General features: G+C 48.3%; 1 protein-coding gene across 1 annotated transcript in view; it reads left to right on the top strand.

The window, feature by feature from the left end:
• Positions 1-6,757: 6,757 nt before the first annotated feature.
• STMN1 (stathmin 1) overlaps positions 6,758-7,552 on the top strand; it is a 5,560-nt gene continuing 4,765 nt past the window's right edge. The window contains exon 1 of the mRNA XM_057382581.1: positions 6,758-6,801. The gene's annotated coding sequence lies outside the window, so the exon portion shown is untranslated. The remainder of the gene's footprint in view (positions 6,802-7,552) is intronic.

Below are 7,552 nucleotides of genomic sequence, written 5' to 3'. Positions count from 1 at the left end.
CTCTCAGCACCAGCTCTGGGCTGCTGTGGCCTTCCAGGGAAGGATTTGGGGTTTGATGTGAACCATGAGCCCTAAATCCTGAGGGGTTCTGTTTCTGAGGGATGTGGGAAGGAAACACCGACCCCGTTACATTGTGGGGTCAGGCCCAGCCACCCTTTTCCCAAGGAATGCTGGAAGGATTCCCTCCCATCCAGGCATTCCAGCGTGCCTGCCCTGCCTCAATTTAAAAATAAATAAAAAAAAAACAAAACAAAACCCAAACAAAACGCGCTGCCCATTGATATTCCCGTCACAGCTGTGCTCGCAGCATGGCTGGGCTGTGAATGGACACATTCCTCATCCCCACGGCTGATCTGCCTCTGCTTCAGAGCTTCCCAATCCCAGCACTGAAATCCCGCAGCTCTCAGCTCCTCCATCCCAAGATCAGCATTTTCTCCTCCTCCTCCTCCTCCCCTCGCTGCTGGAGCCCCTTCCAGCCCCACATCCCGCAGAAATCCTGCTCTCCCAGCTCCATCCCAGCCTCATCTTTTTGTTTTTTTTACAGAAAACCTCATTTGCTCAATCGGAGCTTCCCTGTCGATTTAATTAATGCAAATCCAGCCACGTGTTAAACCGTAATTACCGCAAGGCTCTCGTGGTTTTTTGTTGGTGATTTTTATTTTTTCATTTTTTTCTTGTGTTTTTTAAGGCTTGGATTCCCAAGCTGAGCCCAGTGGGAGCTCTGAGAGAATGTCCAGTGCTCTGGGATTTCAGTGTCCAGCCCTGGAGAGCAGACAGCACCTCCTCAAACAAAATTCCCAATTCCCTTTGACTGCTCAGCACCCACTCGCTTTCACGTTGGGTTTTTTCCATCGGGAAAAAAAAAAAATTAAAAAAAAATCACAACTTCGCTCTGGGTGAAATTCCGAAGGAAAACCAAGTTCCYTGCTCTCCAAAGTGAATTTTTATCACCGAATCCTGGAGCTGGAAAGGCTGGATGCTGCCAGTCACGAGGGATTCAGCTGCACGGTGTCATCTTCCCCAGTTCCTCCCACGCTGGGCCTGGGGCAGGACAGATCCTGAGGATGTGGAGCAGCTCAGAGCTGCAGGTTTGGGGCTCTCCCCATTCCCTGCCCTCCAAAATGCACCCCCATGGGGTGGGGAGGGCTCCTGTCCCCTCACCCAGAGGATTTTGAGGTTTTTCCAGCAGTTTTCCCTCTGCCCCATTTGGGGCTGGAGGTGTCTCTTGCTAATCCAGAGGTGATTCCCGAATAAAAGGGGGAAAAAGGGCTGAGGAGGGAAATTRAGAGAGGGAAGGGGCTGTGTGAGGTCTCTCTGCTCTGAAAAAGCCACTGAGACAGATTGAAATGATGCATTTTGGTCCTGGTCCAGCTTTCCCCCATGTTTGGAAGGACAGGCTGAGCTCAGCCTGCGGGCGCTGCCTCTGCCTTTCCCCACAGAGTGAGGGAGAGGAAAGTGGGGAGCTGCCTGAGGAGGAGACCCCAAATSCTCCTTTTTAACCCTCCAACTCATMTTTTCAGCCCAGAATGTGGTGCTGGGACTGTCAACAGCCCTTTCTGGGTGACACAATGAGCCCCCAAACCCCTCCAGGYTGTCTCACCCCTCGTGTCGATCACACACAAGGCCTCGGCTGGGGCTTATTTTGTGGGATTTTTTTATTTTTAATTTAATTAAAACACCACCCTCTTATTGCCCATCACACAGGGATGTTGATTTTGGCGTAGAGCAGCAGATTGCTGGTTTATTGTGTAAAAAGATGGATGCTTTTCCACTCGAAAGCCTGGCTTTGTCTGTTCTCTCAGCCACAGCGGATGTGTCAGGTTCTTTTGTCTTTTAATTTATATATTGATCCATCAAGGGCTCAAATTAGTAGGGGGAAGAAGGGATCAAGCAGCACGGAGCAAATGTTAAGTGCAGGTATTGTTTCTGTGCTGGTGTGGCTGAGATTCCAGGGGAAGGGAGCAGGAATTAACCCGTTTGGATGAGGAATTGTCAGTGGAGATGGCAGGGGAGCTGCTCCTCGTCCTGAGAGGATCCAAAATGTGGAAACCCAGATTTGGACTGAAGCCCAAAAGTGCCATAAAACACCCTCCAGACCCATTTCCTTGGCTCACAAATCCTGATAGATCCCACCCATAAATTCCTGCAGATATTCCACGGAAAAACGAGCCGTGGCTGCAGCTCTGGGCAGGTGGGAATCTCCTGGCTGTGAAAAGGGAGGGGGACACTCCCAAATCCTGCCTTTGGGTCGGAATTTCAGTGCTGTGAGTCTGCAGGAMCTTGAGAACTGCAAATCCACCTGCTCCCCAGGAAAATCAACCCCGTTTGGATTTTGCCAGGGAAGCTGCTCTGGTTTCAGGCAGCCTGAGAGCTTTGCAAGGAGAATTATTTATTTTCAGATTTGCTTTTTGCAGGAACAGGCTCGGTCTGGGGGCTGTCACAAGCCCATTAATTCTGTTTATTTGATATTTGGGATTTCAGATTTGCTTTTTGCAGGAACAGGCTCAATCTAGGGGCTGTCACAAGCCCATTCATTCTGTTTATTTGATATTTGGGATTTCAGATTTGCTTTTTGCAGGAACAGGCTCAATCTGGGGGCTGTCACAAGCCCATTCATTCTGTTTATTTGATATCAGGGAAGTCATACTCCTTTAAGAGGATTTCCAGCCCTCARCTCCTCCCATCGTGACACTTCCAAGCCACATTCTGTCTTGGAAGGGTGGGAGTATTTTTAACCATATCACGCCAGGGAAGTATTAATAGCACAATGGGCTTGCTGAGCTGCTGCCGGAGCCGAATCCATATTTTAAATTCAAGGAGCTAATTAGGAGCTGGGGAATAATTAGTGCTACACCCAGCTTTTCTTCAGTGTCGTGTCACCCCTCACCCCCCTTYCCATTTCATCCACGGCAAATCTCTGTGCTGGAATGTTCTGAGGTTGTTGAATATTTTATATTTCCTCCATGCATCGCTGTTCCATGTGGTTGTCAAATTCCCACTGTCTTTGCTKCATCCCGGCTGGAACGGCCGACTCTGATAATTTGGGGATGGAATGGGTTCATCTTCTGTCGGCTCATGCATGGAAAAACCCCAGAACCTGAACCCTAGACCCCAAAAAAACCCCAAACCCCAAACCCCAAATCCCAAACCCTGAATCCCGAACCCCAAAAAAACCCAAACCCCAAACCCCAAATCCCGAATCCCAAACCCTGAATCCCAAACCCCAAACCCCAAACCCCAAAAAGCCCCAAATCCCAAACCCCGAATCCCAAACCCCAAAAAACCCCAAATCCCGAATCCCAAATCCCAAATCCCGAACCCCGAATCCCAAACCCTCGTGTTCCTGCCCATCCCGACGCTCTCGCAGCACAGTTATTTTTGAACCCTCGGCAGTGAAATGTTTACGGCCTTCCTGGAATAGCAGAAGCTCTCGGCGCTCCATATGGAAATGCAAATTAACGGGCTCGGGTTTGGAGCGGAACGGGAAAAACGGGGAGGGTGCGGGGAAATGGGTCGGGAGCGACGAGAGCGGGGAGGAGAACTCCAAGATTGCTCCCAAATTTTTTTTTTTTGGATGCGGGATGGTGTGGGAGGCAGCACCCACATGGACCTGTCCGAATTTTTGGCAGGGAGAGCGCACCTGGATGGATGGGAAATGCGGGAGGGGAGAACCAGAGCGGCTCCGGGTGCGAATCTCGGCTCTCTAATAATAGTTGGGATGTGCTGGAGCCTTTCTCTCGCCCCTGCCTCTCCCTGGCCATCTGTTCCCAAGAAACTTGTGGAATTCGYGTCGCCCAGCTCGTGTTTGTCGGAGAGCCGAGGGTTGGGGACAGCGCCGGGCAGGGGTTTGGGGCTGAAAATCCCAATTTTCCCAGGGAATAAAGGGTGGGAAATATCCACCTTTTGGGCAGGATGGGAAGGGAATTCTGCTGTCCCTGGCCCGGGTCAAAGGCAGATCTGTGTAGGGAACCACCAGACCCTGCTGCAGGGATGAAAATGCTCGTGGTGAGAACCCCTGACTTTATTTTAGGGTCTGTCACCCTTTCTGAGTGATTTGGGTTTTTTTTCAGGAGGGGAACAGAGAGCTCCTGCAGCCTCAGTCTTTATTTCATTAATATTTTACGTTTTATTTTACATTTTTTCTTGTGCTCCAGAGCCTTGTCACCCCCATCACCACAGAATTCGGGTGTCGGGCAGTGCAGTCCYGTGGATTTGGAGGGGTGAACGTGACATTTTAGGGTTCTGTTGCCCCAATATCGAAGTAATTAATTGATATTTCCATCCCCGTTGCTGCAGGCGGAGTGGCCATCTGTGCTCAGCGCTTTTCCTCGTCTTATTTAAGGGAGGAATTAACAGATTTTGAGTGAATTTCTCAAAAAAAACCCAACCTGTCTGATTCGCAAAAATTCAATTATTTCCAGCAGCACGTTGGGAAGCGCAAATTTATTCCGAAGGGAACATTTTCTTAATGGTGTTTTTCAGCATAAATATAGTACCAGCCTAAACACCTCCAGTAAACAAATATCAATTACCTTAAACGTTTCCTGCCTGTGGAAAAGCTTTCATTGTGAGGGAGACACTCCCTAAAAGTCTTGGTTTGTTCTTCAGTTCTGTGGGCTCCTCGGCCGCGTTTGGATTAAAGTGTATTTTTATCTGAAGATCAAGAATTTTTCAAGGTTGGAACAAAACCTCTAAGATCATTGAGTGGATTAAAAAAAAAACAAAAACTTTGTAGCTTTTCTCTACCTCCAAATTCCTTTCCAAACACTGCATCCTCCAGCAGGCTGGTTATTAAATCTCTTGCACTGATCCACTCGGGTCAAATAAATTATTGGATTTCTAGTTTTAAAATAAACTTTGCTAATTTGTGAGTATCACTAACYCAGGTGCTCCAAAACACCCTCTGGTTAACAAATAAGCTGTCAGTCCCTCCACCACCGCCACCAGCGCTTAAGGCTGGCAATTTAATACTCAGAAACCACATTTTCTTATGGGAGATTAAATATTTTTGCAAGTTAAAAGAGCTGCCGTGGGCTGAGTTGTCACCTAATTATGTCAGTCTCTTTGTGGGGTGTTTTGATAAGCACATCAGAGGAGAGGCTTTAATCTTTGGGCTAAATCTGATCACGTCACGTCCTAAATTCAACACAAAATCGGAGCCCTCTGATGCAAACCTGGATTTTTTGTGTTTCACCCAGAGCTGGGATGGAGCTGARGGGCCTCGGGTTGGATTTTTGGTGGGGTTGAGCCCCTCTGGAGCACCTGCAGGCACGAGGGACGCAATTTGAAGTTCTCACAGCTCAAATCTCCAGTCACTGGTCACATTCCACATTTACAGAACCTTTGTCCTTTCTGCTTGGAGAATATCTTCTGCTGTGATCCTTTCTTTTCCTCAAAATGCAGAAATTCACCCGGCAGAAATTCATTCTGATGTCAAATTTAGGCTTTTTCTCCTCTAATCTGTTTTGGGGCTGAATGTGACATGTTGGAGGATGTTTCTCCCACTGCTGTCTGCTCTCTTAGTGGCAAAATTGGAATTAAAGCCAAAAAAAAAATCTTTTGTTGGTGATAAGGGATCCAGTAGATCAAAAGTACCACAGCCACATGCTGAGGAGGGAAGAGTCTGTTTGGAACTGCAGTAAATGTGTCAATAAACCCAAATCAAATGCAAATTAAATAAAAGCTTTTCATACACTCCATTCTCCTGGAGATCAGACAAAAAATAAATGCCACACAAACAAACGCTCCAAAAATAAAAAACACTCTTGCAACAGGGCCAGCAATGAGATGGCCTCGGTGTCTTTSCACCTGCTGGGAGCTGTTGTTTCTCTTTGCATCACAACAGAGCTCAAAGGTTTTGSTTCAAATCAAAGCCAGCGGTGGCAGATGATGTAAAGGGGTTGGGGAAGAGTCTCATCCTAAAAGATAGGGCATGGAAAATGCCAGAGCTGAGGAAAGATCCCAAATCCTATTCCCAGCTCGTCAATAAGTTGCCTCTTACATAAGACAGTTCTTACCCGAAGGAAATATTTTTGCCTTTAAAGCCAATTCGCAAAGGAAGGTAAGCTACAGCAAGGCCTGGTTTTCTTTTTTTTTTTTCTTTTTTTCTTTTTTCATTCCTTTTTTTTTCCCCAGAAACTGAGCTGGGAAGTGCTGGCATGACTCGTAGCTTTATCTCAGCCTGTATCCCTCTTTCAGAATCTGCAAAGGGAATTTCTTCCTGACCAAAATCCCTCACACAGGTACCAGAGGAGAGCCCCTCATTTCCTCCGGGAAATCCAGAGATCATCCCAGGATAAGCTCATTGATTTGACTCAAAAGCATTAATATTAAAGCCTCCAACACACTGCTGGGCTGCACGGGCGATAATTAATAAATGATAAAGAGAAACACAGGCTGGTGGCAGGGGCTCTTGGCTGCTTTGTCTCCCACAACGTTTCATCCAAGCACTCAAGATGTTTCCTTGGAAAACACGTGTTTTGTGGGTGACATGGATGTGTTTTCCCTGGGAACCCCACAGAGCTGCCAGGAATGATCCCAAAAGGCCCAGCAGCCGCCTCAGGTTGCAGATTTTGAACCTGGGATGCCTTTAAACAACAGAAAGGTTCCACCACGCAGCTGGAAAATGGCTCTTCCCATGCCCACTCCGGCAGAAGCCTCTCCCAATTCTAGCAGCTCGGCGGCTGGATGTGGTTTCCATGGAAATAGACGTCAGATCAGCAAAAAACAGGGCAAGTGTTTAAAATAATCTCTGTTTTGAAAGCTTCCTGCCTTTCTGTCACAATATTAACCTTCCGCAAGGTAGGATTCCTCTTTTTTTGGGTGCAAAATCCATGGGTTTAAGAGTGTGCATGGTGAGGGGGGTCCCAGAAAAATCCTTTTTTTGGGATTCTGGGTGTGGAGGCGGCTGGGCTGGGRCTCTGGCAGAGGATTTTGCTGTGTGTCCATCTGCCTTTTGTGTGGATTGACTTTTGGTGTGGAAACCACCACGGGAATGGTGCGGGATTTGTTTGAGGGGAAGGTGTGGGCATGGAGTGGATTTGTTTGAAGCGTGTTTGGGAGTGGAACACTTTTCTGGGATTGGTAATGGTGCTGTCCCAGGAAGGGGAACACTCCCAGAGCAGATCCTCATAGAATTATGGTGTTCTTTCCACGGAATCTGGAGGTTTTTTCTGGATGTGCTCAGGCTCACCGGTGTCACCCCGAAGGAGAGAGGGTGGCCCCAAAGGAAAGGTCTGTGCCATGGTGGCTGTGACCCGGAGGTGACCGAAGGGACATGGTGGTCATCTGGATGATGACCCAGAGCCCTGAGGTGGCCATGCTCTTACATAGGTGACCATGTCTGTGAGGTGACCATAGCCTCGAGGCAAGTGGCCACAGCTCTGAGGTAGCCACGGCCCAAAGATCTGTGGCCATGCTTCTGAGGCGACCACGGCTCTGGGATGACCATGGCCATGATTTGAGCGTGGCTTTGAGGCAGCCATGGCTCTGAGGTGACCACAGCCGTGAGGTGACCGCAGCCGTGAGGTGACCACAGCCGTGAGGTGACCAC

This window comes from Malurus melanocephalus, unplaced genomic scaffold (assembly GCF_030028575.1).
Source record: "Malurus melanocephalus ecotype Western Australia unplaced genomic scaffold, MMel_1.1 scaffold_575, whole genome shotgun sequence".
Lineage (NCBI taxonomy): Eukaryota > Metazoa > Chordata > Aves > Passeriformes > Maluridae > Malurus > Malurus melanocephalus.
Note: the sequence above shows the minus strand (reverse complement) of the source record. Positions and strands in the feature narration are given on the sequence as shown.